Raw genomic sequence first — 15,000 nt, 5'->3', positions numbered from 1 at the left:
ATAGGAGGGTAAAGAGATGGAAAGAAAAAAAGAAGTGGGAAAAAGAAACAAGTGGAGATAATGGAAAGAAAGAAATGGGGAGTGAGAGGGAAACAAATGGAAGAGATGGAGAGAAGGGGAGATCGAGAGGAGTCGGGATATGCTCATGCACCCGCTAAACACACACACACACACACACACACACACACACACACACACACACACACACACTCAACACCACACACACACACACTCACACACACACACACACACACACACACAACCACACACACACACACTCACACACACACACACACACACACACACACACACACACACACACACATTTCCCCTCAGGCGCCCTCTTGTTTGGCACTTCCATTACAGGCCGGTCACACACCCTGAAACACTGCAGGACCGAAGACTTACGCCCATTAAAGCTCTGCAGTGTGGGCGTGCGCAGGATGGAACTGCAGGGAAGCAGAAGCTCTGAGGGTGTCGGCCTCCCCCCCCCCATCCCCGCCCTTACTTCCTTACTTCTCATTACTTCCCTTCTAGTGTATGTCGTGCGCCCCTGCCTTTCACTCACACACACATGCACTCACACAGAGACTCGAAAACCTCCCTCCCTCTCTTTCTTCCTTTATCTCCTCCTCTTTGAAGATTTTTTTTTTCTTATTCTCTCATCACCCGGGCAGAAGAAGAAAAAAATACCCCAAATAAGATACTTCACCTCCCGTTCACACCATCTAATATAAAGCGAATTGATCTGCAATACGCGTTTCTGTGCGACAACAGCGTCCAGATACAGCGGCATTTCATCTCGACAGTTCGCCAGCATCAGGCATCCCCCGAGATCATTCCTTGTCCCTCCAGAAGGTAATCGAAGAAAATAACTAATCTCGCGAGGAAAAATGAAATCCTGTAGATCCCCTTCCCCCTCCTTCAACCCCCTCGCCCCCCGCCACCCCCTACCCTTTTCCCCTTCACCTCCGCCCACGAGAGCGCGACTCCGGCCCCTGTTGCTCTCCTTTCGGCCCCTTTGGTCTCCTTTGGCCTCCCTTGCTTCCCTTTCATCCCCTTTGGTCGCCTTTGTTTACTTTTGGTCTCCTTTTTGTTCCCTGCCATCCCCTTTAGTCCCCTTTGGTCTCCTTTGGTCTCCTTTGGTCCACTTTGGTCCCCTTTGTTCTCCTCTGTCTCCTTTTTGTTTCCTATTATCCCCTTTGGTCTCTTTTGGTCCCATTTGTTCTCCTTTTTGTTCCCTGCCATCCCCTTTAGTCCCCTTTGGTCTCCTTTGGTCCACTTTGGTGTCCTTTTTTCTCCGTTGGTCCCCTTTGGAGGCCGCATGAAAAGTGGCCGCGGAGTGATCTAGCCGCGTTGGCAGTCACTTCAAAAGTGCAAGTCGTTTTCAAAGACGGCGGAGCTCGATTTGGGTCGCGTCCACAGTGCCAGTTCGAAAGTGTTGCTTACCGTCGCGAAGGAGTGCCAAGTGGCTCAGGAGTGCTATGCTCAGGGAGACTATTAGGGCTCTTCAAAATAGCTTGATACATGAATAGCTGATCTTAGCAACGATCACTCTCTCTTTTTTGCTCTAAAATAGCATCTTTGCTGTGGGTGCTTCATATTTTTATTTTATTTTATTTCAACAAACTTGTAGCAAGTTCACAGCACTGTTTTCACATACATGGATCATTTATTGTCCATCCAACATACTATCATCATATTCGCGACGGCTAGTATCTTTCCACCACAATATAATATCATTCAAAGTCTATCAATAACACTGCCACAAACGTCACCATATCAGAAAACAAGGGGAAAGTTAGAAAGCATCCACACTCACATTCAATAGCTGCCTCTTGAGCTACATTACCTAACTGATGAAAGAGAGAACGAGCTCTCACATTACATATAACAAAATTCTACGGATAACTCGCGCCAGATTTTAATTATTCGTTCAAAACAGTTGTAAGCCTAGTAACACCAAAGCAGGACGTCATCAGGATTTCTCCTGTGTTCTGGACGATTTTACGGGGATAAACCCCCTCAACTGGGTTGTCCTTATACTCAGAGTGTGCGTGGTGTGTATTGTGTGTGCATACACCACGTTGTGGTCGGATATTATGGTCAGGGACTCCAAAAAAACAGTGCCTAGTAAAAATTACGAAATACTGAGTGTGCGCTAAGTTAACAGGGGTGCTGTACCAACGACCGTTGGCCGAACCTGGTGAATGTATTTGTGACAGGCACTTGACCTGGCGCTCGCACCCTGCCCCCCCGCGCCCGACCGCAGGGAATTAATCAACCAAGAAGGGACGGGACAACCCACCCCCTCCAACTTGTCCCCTACCATGGAGTGAGGTGGGGACGCGCTCGATGTGCCCCCCCAGTACCAGTGGCCCAACTACCCCCCCTCAACCCTCCCCCTCTATGTGAGGATTTGATTCCACCGCATACATAGGGATGTAAACGATGTGGATTCGACCTGCCGACTCCTGATGCTTGATAACGGGATTCCAACTCGTTCAGACCAAAGGAAAAAAGTGAAAACGCATGCCGAATAACACCGAGCAAACATGACCAAGAAAGCAAACGGAAATGAACCCGAAAAGCGCGAACCCATCGCCCCCCGGGAGAGGGTACAATTAACTGTGGCCTTTCCCTGAGGACACGACTGTCCCGTCGATAAAATAAGGTGGATGAGGTAGGTCAGGCAGCTGCCGCACCTCCAAGAAGGAAGGCCCGCTAGCCATGGTGCAGGGGAGATGATATCCTCGCGCTACGTCCTATGACGACGAGAAACAACAACAAGAATTGGCCCCATGATGATTAATGGGCACTTTGGCGGGGATTTTTTTGTCTCCTCTGCAAAACAAGAACGAGTTTCAGCCTAAAAAGAAAAAATAACGGGAAACTACCTGGTTACCAGGTTTCCGAAGGAAGGCGGGCCGCTGAGAAGCACTGCCTCTTCCGGGCGTTTTTAAAGCCCGAAGGATCTATAAGGACGGACAGACCATTGAACAGGCTCATTATTTGTATGGAGCGTGAACAGCGCCACCTACAGAGTACCAATTCTTTGGAGATACGGTAGACCGAGCTCCATTCGACGTGGTGCTCGGAGAGGTTTTAGTCTGCTACAAGTGTCAAGGTTTGGCCACGTAGCTAAATATTGCAGGAAGGCCAGCGTGTGCTGTCTGTGCAGGCTTCACCAGCAAAGGACTGCCCTGCAAGAAACGCGGAAAGGACAACGACAATGAGGAACGCCGTGCCACCATCGGGAAAGAGGTGGCTTCAGGTGGCAGAGCGGCGGGTGTGACGGCCTGCACCGATACACTGCCCCCACAAACCTGCCACGAGCACCCCCCCCACCTGCCCCCGACCGTACCCATGACGCGGAGTAGGCGATGCCTCCACCCAGTCCACACACACCCACCCTGGGGCCGCGTGGACGTCAACCAACCCCAGGAATTCCCCAACTGCCAGGGGGATTCCCCCCATCCTGAGGAAACGGTGCCACAGGAGAAACCATTGGTGGAAAAAGACATGGATGACGGCGGCCGAGGAATAAGAAGCAATCAGCAAGAGATTGCTGAAATGAAAAAAAAGTCCTCAGGCAAGAGATTGCTGAATTGAAAAAAATTATAATAGAACAAAAGTGATCGTGTAGACAGGGAAAATGTGGCGTTCCTCTGATGATGTTAGTGATGTTGAAATACGAATGAGGTCCTGATATTATTATTACGCCACGTGCGTTCTGATGATGTTACGTGATGTTAGGGATGCTGACAATACGCATGAGGTCTCTGATATTATTGTTACGCACTGCCGGACCATCTGAAAACGTGAGACAGTGGAACCGTAAAACTGACGCTGACGAAGATGCGAAAGGAAACGGCCTGATCTGTGGGAGCATCACTCAGAAAATGCATCAGTACGGATTATGCGTAATAGTATCAATACTCGGAAGCGCGCAAACAGATAAATAAAGAAGATACAACACAATACGTAATGCAGTACAGAATATGCAGACTAAATAGTTTCAATCAAACAGAAATTTGACCATACAGTTTAAACATAGGGTGTGAGGGGGCAAGAAAACAATTACTTTTCTTTCATGGAATATACGTGGTGTCAACCGTAGAATTAATGACTTGCTTTAAACTATATTCATAACAATAATGTTGACCGTTATCTGTTTACAAGAGCCTTCACATCAGTGTCACTAAAATAAAAACCGCCCCTAGAATTAGAGCTAACCACTCCCTATATTACGCACCAGGAATGCAAGGCCTATTGACTTATGTCCGTGACATCATAACCGCATAAGTTGGTGGCAAGACAAATCTAATGACAAATATGTGCAGTATCAGCATTTACAAATATTCGGAACAGCCTCTGGGTTTTCTCTCTGTACAATGTATACGCAGGTGTAGAAAGTTTCAGAACTGATTCCTGCCAAACTTTCAGAATCACGGCACAATATGCATGGAATTTTTAATGCTAGACCATTATACTTTGGAAGATAGTCAATGCATGAAGTGCGAAGGTTCCGGGGGGGGACTTTGTGTGACAACAGATCTATGACAGTATAGATACAGAACCAGGCAACTAAACGTGGCGGGGGGCAGGCTAGCATTATGTAAATAGGAAGGGTCTTTTGCATGGACAACGTCAGAAGCAATGCTTGCAACAGAGCTAATAGTGACCACTCTTTGGCAATAGTACGAGTGCGCTGTTGAAATTAATACTCGTCCACCAAAAACCAATAGGGTCAAAATTTCTATCCCCCCTTACCTTGACAATCACTTTAAATCACGTATCCCTATGGACTGGTACAATGATACCAGTAACAAGTGTTGTAAAATTTTCCATGGACATGAACAAAACCGTGGTCACTGCATTACTACAACACTTGGGTCTGTCCCAAAGAAAACCTTCAGATACAGCAACTCACAACGCTGCAAACAACCTAAGTGGGTCGGTGACCCTACATTTATTAGAGGGAACAAAAGCGAGTTCAGGAGCTTTTATGATATCTACAAGAAGAGCAGGAAATACCCGGTGACAACCTTATTGAATTTTCTTAAAGCGTAACAAAAACCTGACGTGAACTTTAAAAACTCAGTTCAGAAATGAACACTTTGAACAGTGTCCTTACAAAGCTAACAATACACCTCAATGTCGGAGTCTGGAAAAAAATTATGGAATTTCAGGCAAACCACTACACCCCGACAGTTCCCATAGTCCTCTTGCACAATCCAGATATGCTCCTTAGTCAATGGGCTGGAGCGTCCCAAATTTTAGCTTCCCTTCCCACAAATATTCACGATCCACCTTAGTCAAATCTAAAATTTGCACGCAATTTGCCATTGAGATTGGATGTTCTGAATACTGACACCACTCAGACTTTGCTGAGGTTCACTGCGTGGGAACTGACAATGCACTGATCAAAGGAAAAGCGTGTTCCGCCCCAGTGCGGATGGAATTACCTTATAGTGTCCTCCCGCCTTATAGCTCGGTACCTGGTAATCACCCTTTTGCACCTATACAAGTTTAAGTTTGTCACAAGGTCTTCTGCCTGGCTCCTTGGACACGCAGTCTAATCATCCCTATACCGAAATTCAACACCTGATAATACCGAACCAATTTCACCTAACCTCATGTGTTATGCAAATTGTCTCTAGAAAGGATAATTTGACGACTCAGGTACATGTTACAAGGTAAATTATCTCACAGAGACTGTACGGATTTCTATCGGGAACGTAGCACACAAACATTGCTTTGCAGAGTACTTTTCACACTCTAATCCTGGGAAGCACACTGTTTTTCTTGACCTTAAGTCAGCTTTTGCATTGCAAACAGAGAAGTTATCCTAGAACAATTAGTAAGCTTTTGGCATCGCAGGGTAAAAATATTGAAACTGGATTAGAATGTATCTCTTCGAACAGATCTGCAAGGGTCCTGTTGCAGGGAGTGAGAATTTCCACTTCACACAGTCTTTTGAACTTGGGACGACCGCAGGGATGAGTTCCTCCAGCCCTTGCTGTTCAATGTCCTCAATTGCACAAGGCTGGTGGCAGTACCCACTTGGGGATTGGTGAATCCATTTATATGCTATGCTGTTGACATATCGTCGGAGCATATCACAAGTTAGGAATGCAAATAATTCTCGACAGAATCACACAAAGGCACATGAGTGTAGGATTAGTCCATTTTCCCGCTGAGAACAATGGCTCAAAACCCTGTACATACCCCTCCCTCCACTTTCGCATAGGTTGACCCGGAGCTTGGACATATGCCACAGTATAAATATCCTCGGGGTGAATGTAAATGATGCAGACCTGGTTCCTCTCTCTAAAGAAAGACGCTTCTGGGAGAGATTGAAACCTGTGAAAGTTCTTGTCGGAAGAGAACATGGCATCAATGTTAACTCGCTAGACTGTTTTGACTTGGCTTTTATAAGGTCAGTTGTGACTACCATGCACCACTTGTTGCAGTGTAAGGAATCAGAATAGGTATTTGGAGGTAGTGCAAAATGAAGCTATGAGAGATTATCCTCGGCGCCCCGAGGAACAGCAAGGATAGTAAACATTATATTCAGAATTAAACTTACCATCCATTTCTGATAGAATACTCTTTATTTCCAAACCATATTTGGGGTCAAGCTCTGAGGGAAACCTCGTATCTTCCCCTTCTCAGCTTTCCAAAACACTGCAACATAAAATCCGCAAGTAACGTGACAAATCACACACACGCTCGCCCTCTGATACACAAAATCTCCATGAAATTATAAAACTCAATGTTCCAATTAGTAAATACCAAAAGGTCGCTCCATTCCACCATGGAAAAATTCAAAACCACTGATCGTGCACCTTACATGTCCTACACAAAAAACAGGGATGCATAATGTGTGTTGAAACATTGCGCTAGCAACGGTAAGGAACACACAGATCTATGGGTGATATGCTATGAGTGTTACGGGCCACGGATCCGTACATCTGGAGACAGAGCTGGTTTTGCTTTGCGCTGTATACAAAAAAATGGCTTACTACAACATCAAGTTATTATGAGAATACAAACTGGCCAGCACTACACAAACTGAGCTGGCAGGTATAACTCCTCTCAACGGATTCTTAATGTCTAGGGCTCTGGAGTAGTTTTCTGTGACTCTCAAAGTGCTCTTCGACGCTAATTCTTCAAAGCAGGTGGGATGAGAGAAATTGTGAGTTGCATTAATCGTAACGTACCTATGCAAACAGAGCGTAATTTCAACTTCAGTTTTAATGGGAATCCACATCTCAGTTGGCATACGCCAAGCACGACCACGTGACAATTGGCGAAAGAAGCCTGCAGGCAAGGATATTTGTGAACATAGAATCTTGGGATGCCTCTTTGCTAAGGGTTGCACATATATTGAAAAGTTCTCATAGGAGAACTAGTAGATCTGATTAACACTCAAAGGCCTGAAAGCTGTAACCATAAGGCACTACGATCTGTATAGGGATGGCACCTTCCTATGGTGGTCACCGAATGTCAAACCAGACATTGTGACGTGGTTATGCCAAATACGTTTAAGGTTACATGAATGTACTGGCACTGACGGTGCAAGAAGTGCAGATTAATCTGATGTAGACTGTGTAACGAAGAAAACAAACGAACGCTTGAGCACTATATCTCTGATTCCATGTGATACAGCTTTCAGAACCACCTAACATAGGTATAAAAGAAACTATGTGATATTTCTTTCATCTGATTACATTGGGAAGATATACTCTACTATACCCTAAATTTACTATGTGATAACTCCGTATGCAAATAACAGTGTTATTCAAACACAGTGGCAAAAGCATATGTAAGTAATAATTTTTGTATGATGTATGATTTATATTTTTATATTCTCACCTTGTCCAACCTACAGTAGTTTACAGACTAACTGTACAATGTCAGACATATGTAAAACTGTAATCATGATTGCCCACGCCTGAGCAGATAGCCAGGGTGGTAAATAAACTTACTTAACTTAACTTAACTATCGTTCAAAACACTCAAGGTCTATAGGAGTGAAAGATACACAATCTGATAAGGAGGAAGGGATGGTATTAATGGTACACAAATACATACATACATACATACATATATACATACGTTCAAGCGCAATGACGTGGCTCTCTTTTCCTCCTCTTTAACACACACACACACACACACACACACACACACACACACACACACACACACTCTCTCTCTCTCTCTCTCTCTCTCTCTCTCTCTCTCTCTCTCTCTCTCTCTATTTCTATATCTATTTCTACCCCTATTTCCACCTTCATCTCTCACATCCCCTTCCTTGTAGGCAAGACGGCCAATAAGTGAATACTGATGTACTACGGCGTAACCCTCGGTGCCCCTTCCTTCACCCTGCCATCCCCCTGCCCCCCACCCCCTCCCCCGCCCTGTCAAGAGTACCTTGAGCCTTATACATTATACAAGGCAACACGCGGACTTGAATTATCTCTGATTATGCCTCCCTTCTCTTTCTCCTCCTTGTGGGTAAGAAGGGAGAGCTGGGGAAGTAGGGGAAAGGAAGATAAGAAAGCTAAGGTTGGGTTGAGAATGGAGGAAGTGGGAGAAATGATAAGAATGGGAAATAGGAAAAAGTATAAAAGGCATGAAGAGTGTTGTGTTGTGAAGAGTGTTAGGACAATAGTTGACTAGAACAAGAAGGATGACTTATACTGTACTTTGTTATATCTGTTCACTTTCATCCTCCCTCTTTTTCGAACTTTTACTTTTCCCATTCGATGATTTTATTAACTTTCATCCCCTTTGGCTGTATGTCTGTCTGTGCCCCCCATCTCTCTCTCTCTCTCTCTTTCTCTCGCTCTCCCTCTCTCTCTCTCTTTCTCTCGCTCTCTCTCATCATCTTCTCTCCTCTCTCTCTTCTCCTCATCATCTCTCTCTCTCTCTCTCTCTCACGCGCACACACACTTACACACTTAGACACACATTTACACACTTACACACACACACACACACACACACACACACACACACACACACACACACACACACACACACACACGTTCCTCCTTGTCTTGTGGAACTACTATTCGCAATTGCATTTTCCTGCCCTATTAGGCTTAGTGTTATCCGATTATTGTTTCCCCTTGCCCCCCCCCCCGTTCCCCGTGGCCCAGCGTCCCTGCAATCCGACCTCGTTTCCTTACTCCTTCGTCGCAACAACCTTCTTGGCCCTACGTCTCTTTCCCCCTTCTTTTATTCCCTCTTGCATCGCTACTTGTTCTGTTGCGGTTGGCGGTGCGTCCTTTATTTATTATTATTATTTTTTTCATTCTTCTCATTTCTGTAAGGGGATGAGCACGGAAAAAGTAGAAGAAAAAAAAATAGGGGTCAGATGGCAAGACTGAGCTTATCCCGTTGCGTAACACCGAACAGATATGTTGGCAGTTACGTGGCGACGCTGCGATGTGGCTCTGAACGGTAGAGATTATGTGGCAAGATCTGTGATGTGGCAGACAGAGAGAGGCTGTGCGGTGGAGACTGTGATATGTGTAAGTTTATATGGAATGTGGAGTTATATGATGAGCAATAAAGAGCCACGAAGGAGTCTATGTAGTAAAGGCTGCTACCTGTGCGATAAAGCTCATGCAAATTACACGGAAGTTATTATGTTCACCGTGTTGTATAACAGAGATAATCTCTAGCTATGATGAAGTGAACTACACTTCTTTTTTAGAAAGGCGGCGATACTGTACACAACAATAAAAAGTAAATGAATACAAAGAAGAACGAGAAGAAGGTATTTTAATGGACAATTAGGGTTCGATTTTTTTATGGCTATATATCTAAACCCCGCGTCCCTTTTTTTATTCCCGAAGATACATTGTGCAAGAAGAGGTTACTATTACGGACAATCAAAACACCACTTTTCTGGTAGGGTTTTACCTGTCAAAGGTATGTGAAGGAGAGAGAGAGAGAGAGAGAGAGAGAGAGAGAGAGAGAGAGAGAGAGAGAGAGAGAGAGAGAGAGAGAGAGAGAGAGAGAGAGAGAGCGCAGCATTTTCCAGAACAATATCGGAAATAAAAAACGAGGCTGATAAAGCACCCCCGTTGAGCCGGGCTGACTGTCAGCCGGCCAACATATGTACCAAATAATATCAAATCTCCGAAAGACCCTAACTCTGTTCCCTCTCCTCCTCTGCGGACATGACAGCCTCCGCCGGCGAAAGCATTCTGGCTTGTTTGTCGCCTGGGCAATGCTGTGGCAGTTTCACGGCAACAGCTATGATAATGATATTGATAATGGTAATGATACTACCCACCACTGCTACTACTAATAATAATTATAACGAAGATAATTATGATGATGTGATAATGATAATGATAACAATAGGGAATAATAACATAATCAACAGGAAGAACAACAGTAACAAACAGCACATCAACCGTCGCAAAAAACATGGCAACACCAGACCACAACCTCCACAATCCGCCCGCGACTCCTCCACAAAACCAAGAGGCCGTTTCGCAAAGCCTTCGAGACGCGGGCGTGACTTCTCCTCCTACGACAGAAAACGCCTTCAGGAACCGCCTTCAGGAACCGCACTCACTCAGCCCTTAGCCGAGGAAGTCAGGGCGCCGCGGGACATCATAATCTCCCGCCCAAGTTTCGTCCTCAAGTCCCCAAGGGGACTTGAGGACGTCGTTTCTTCTAAATATTCATAGTTAATTATGGCATCGAAACATGGGAAAAGGTGTACGGAAACAAGAGAAGGGAAGTGACGAATGAGAGAAAGAGAGAAAGAGAGAGAGAGAGAGAGAGAGAGAGAGAGGGAGAGAGAGAGAGAGAGAGAGAGAGAGAGAGAGAGAGAGAGAGAGAGAGAGAGAGAGAGAGAGAGAGAGAGAGAGAGAGAGAGAAAGAGAGAGAGAGAGAGAGAAGAAAGAAAGAATATCGAACCTCGAGACCAACAATCTAACTTCAGAGGCGGTGGGCGTAATGGGCGGGGAAGACGGAGTGGGGGAGGGCGTGGAAAGGGATGAAGGAGGGTGGAAAGAGTGATTATGGGCGAGGAGGAGGAGGCGGGGGGTGGGGGCGGGCACGGAAGGGGGCTAGACGTGGATGAGGAGGAGGGGAGGGGTAGGGGCGTGGGCGTACTGTACGTGGGCGTGGAAGGGAAACTTTCAGAACTACACAGCCGAATCCCCCTCGCTCTCCAAGGGACGCAACTTACGGAGCAGTAAACCAAAACAGAGAGCACAAGTCATTCAACTCTTGCGTCGATTCCAACTTCCAGCGTTCTCTGCCCCTCGCGAGCCTGTTGCAGCAAAAATGAGTCGGGATCTGTTGCACACACCAGAAGCGCTGAATCTGCAGTCAGAGCACAGGCAGAAGAAGAAGAGAAACAAAAGAAATAAAGAGAGATTAAGGTTGAGAGAATATGGATAAGGCAAAAAGGAAGACGAAGAGGAAGAAGAAAGGAGAGGAGAGGCAAGTGAAGGAAGAAGGAGAAAAAAAAAAAACAAATAAGATAAACCGAAGGGAAGGAAGACAACGGAGAAAGAGATGACAAAGCAAATGGAATCATTCAAAAAATATAAAACGTTTGGCGAAGGAAGACGCAAACAGAATTTTGACACAGCTGAGCAGAATGGACCAAATTGGATGGCTGAAGAAAGACAAAAGTATTCAATTTCCAACGAATAAGTAAGACGAAAAAAAAGAAGCAACTGAAAATAGGCTTTAGTAGTAGGAGAAAGGCTGGAAAAGAGAACTGAGAGACATATAATGGGAGGAAAAGATACATAAGAGACGAGAATAGCCAACGAAAGAAAGAAAAAAGAAAAAGGAAGAAGAGAGGTGTAAAACAAACGAAACAAAGAAGAAGAAAGGAAGAACTGATAAATGAAATAAGAAACAAGAACAAAGACCAAAGGGAGATGACACAAGCAAAAGAAAAAATAATGATGAACACGACGAAACAAATGTACAAAGAAGAAGAAAAAAAAAAAAAAAAAAAAAGCAGAACCGAAATGAAACAAGAAAAAACATATAAAATCAAAACACGAAGAAGAAGCAACGTGAAACAAGAAAGAATAGACAAAAAAGGGAAGAACAGAGACGGGAGAGAAATGCCTTCATCCCGAGCAGAGGAAGGAGCCGTAAAGAGCAGCCAGCGAGAGCCAAGGACAAACTCGCGGAGGAGGAGCAGGAGGTCTCGCGAGGGCCGCCCAGCCCCTGGAACGAGGGCGCGCGAGGCTGCACAGGGCCGTTTGCGCTCGTCTGAGGTCATCCGGATGGCGGGGGAAAGTCGGAGGGCGACGCTCGGGGCCGCCTGAGTCCCCCCTAACGAGAGAGAGGGAGGGAGAGGGAGGGAGGGAGGGAGGGAGGGGGAGGGAGGGAGGGAGGGAGGGAGGGAGGGAGGGAGGGAGGGAGGGAGGGAGGGAGGGGAGGGAGGGAAGGAGAGGAAGGGAGAGAGAGAGAGAGAGAAAGAAAGGAGAGAAAGAAAGAGAGAGAGAGAGAGAGAGAGAGAGAGAGAGAGAGAGAGAGAGAGAGAGAGAGAGAGAGAGAGAGAGAGAGAGAGAGAGAGAGAAAGAGAGAGAGATAAAGAGGTGGAGAGAAAGAAAGAGAGAGAGAGAGAGAGAGAGAGAGAGAGAGAGAGAGAGAGAGAGAGAGAGAGAGAGAGAGATTCCATCCCCTTCTTTCCCTCCCCCCTATCACCACGGGAACAGATCGCCTTCAACACCACGAGACAGGAAACAAAAGTTCTTTAGAGGAATCAAAAGAAAAAAAAAAAAAAAAAGCCAACGGACTAAAATATAACCAAGTCAATAGAAGCGATGAAAAGTATATTTAACAAATGAAACGAAAATACAGTACATACACATCGATACAAAATAAAAGTGCACCCTTCACAATCCGAGAAAAATGCATAAAAAATAAACAAATAAATAAAAACAGACGATACAAGGGAAAACTCAACGAAAGTACTCCATAAGATTTCCGTCCATAAAAAAAAAAGAAAAAAAAAAAAAAATCGAGTCAAATATCGAATCTCGACATCCTTCAAAAATTTACATTTTTATCTAATATTCGCAACCATTTCCCGGCCCATTACAGTCCTCTTAGAGACCGCCCGATGATCGCTCTGCGGAATGATTCTTGGGTAAAAGAGGAAGAGGGATAGAGGGAGGAAAAGAGAGAGAGAGAGAGAGAGAGAAGAGAGAGAGAGAGAGAGGAGAGAGAGATGAGAGAGAGAGAAGAGAGAGAGAGAGAGAGAGAGAGAGAGGAAAAGAGAGGAGAGAGAGGAGAGAAAAGAGAGAGAGAGAGAGAGAGAGGAGAGAGAGAGAGAGGGAGAGAGAGAAGAGAGAAAAGGAGGAGAGAGAGAGAGAGAGAGAGAGAGAGAGAGAGAGAAGAGAGAGAGAGAGAGAGAGAGAGAGAGGTAGAGAGAGAGAAAAGAGAGAGAGAGAGAGAAAAGAGAAAAGAGGAGAGGGGAGGAGAAGAGAGAGAGAGGGAGAAGAGAGAGAAAAGAGAGAGGAAAATAGAGAAAGAGAGAGAAGAGGGAGAGAGAGAGAAGAGAGGGGAGGAGAGAAGAGGGGAGAGAAAAGGTTAAAAAACGAAATAGGTGCGTAGGGCGTAGGGGAGGGACGCAAAGGGGAGAGGGGCGGAGAGGAGGCAAGCAGGGGAGAGAGGGAGGAGGCCGATGGGAGATGGAGGGAGGAACTCAACACAGCCTGAAGCAGACTCCGGGAAATAACACGAGAATTCATCACACACTCATTCTGTCTGGCGCACAATCTCCGGCCGCTGCCCCTCCCCTCCCCTTCCCCCTTCCCCTCTCCCCACTTCCCTTCCTCTCCTCCCATCTCCGTCCATTTCGCAGCTTCTCCCATCTCTCTGTTCCTTCTTTTTGGTGGTCTGGGGTCATTGTGTAAACATGGGCACACCCATACATACATAAACCCACACACACACACACACACACACACACACACACACACACACACACACACAAGCCAAAACGAAAATAACAAAGAATTTAACATACCAACAATCGTATCCAGTTCTCAATGACATACCTGAAAATAAAGATAAAAGTTTATTAAAAACAACATATAAAACATCGGTGAAAAAATTATATTAACACCTTTATATGAATAACAACGGGCCGCGGTGGCCGAATGGTTAGAGCGTCGGACTCAAGACTGTCACGACGGCAATCTGAGTTCGAGGGTTCGAGTCACCGACCGCCGCGTTGTTTCCCTTAGGCAAGGAACTTCACCTCGATTGCCTGCCTAGCCACTGGGGGACCAAGTCAGTCCAAGTCTGTGCCGGGTAAATAGAGATGGTGACTCGGAAAAAAAAAAAAAAAAAAAAAAAAAAAAAAAAAAACACCGGGCGGAAGGCAATGGCAAACCACCGCTCTAAATTGCCAAGAAAAATCATGGAAGCCCATGATCGTCAAGGCCGCGGTGGCCGAATGGTTAGAGCGTCGGACTCAAGACTGTCACGACGGCAATCTGAGTTCGAGGGTTCGAGTCACCGACCGCCGCGTTGTTTCCCTTGGGCAAGGAACTTCACCTCGATTGCCTGCCTAGCCACTGGGTGGCCAAGCCAGTCAGTGCTGGCCCCAAGCCCGGATAAAATAAGAGAGAATGATTACCTAAAAAGGTAACACCGGCACTCTCCGTGGAAAGGAATTGGGGACCCTACCACGTACTCACTCCAAGAGCATCACAACGTGAAAACTGCAATTGAGTATCATGCTGTGACCACGGCGGCTCAGACATGAACCTACCGTTAAATGATGATGATGAATAACAACAACAACAACAACAACAATAATAATAATAATAACAATAACTCTAGTTTTATTCCATTTGTTACAATGGATATTCTTGGTGTGACTTGTTGACTGTTTTATTTTGCTTCTAAATGACCCCCTGTGTGCAAGGAATGGCCGGCGTTACCATCCCCTGGCGGCGAGGGGTTTGGGCGCAGGTCAGCAAG

The 15,000-nt window shown here is 45.7% G+C and overlaps 1 protein-coding gene across 1 annotated transcript in view; it reads right to left on the bottom strand.

Annotated features, from left to right (window-relative positions):
- Positions 1 to 15,000, bottom strand: part of LOC119578866 — a 107,548-nt gene that overhangs the window by 43,644 nt on the left and 48,904 nt on the right. The gene's annotated exons all lie outside the window — the stretch shown is intronic.

Source organism: Penaeus monodon, chromosome 11 (genome assembly GCF_015228065.2).
Source record: "Penaeus monodon isolate SGIC_2016 chromosome 11, NSTDA_Pmon_1, whole genome shotgun sequence".
NCBI lineage: Eukaryota > Metazoa > Arthropoda > Malacostraca > Decapoda > Penaeidae > Penaeus > Penaeus monodon.
Note: the sequence above shows the minus strand (reverse complement) of the source record. Positions and strands in the feature narration are given on the sequence as shown.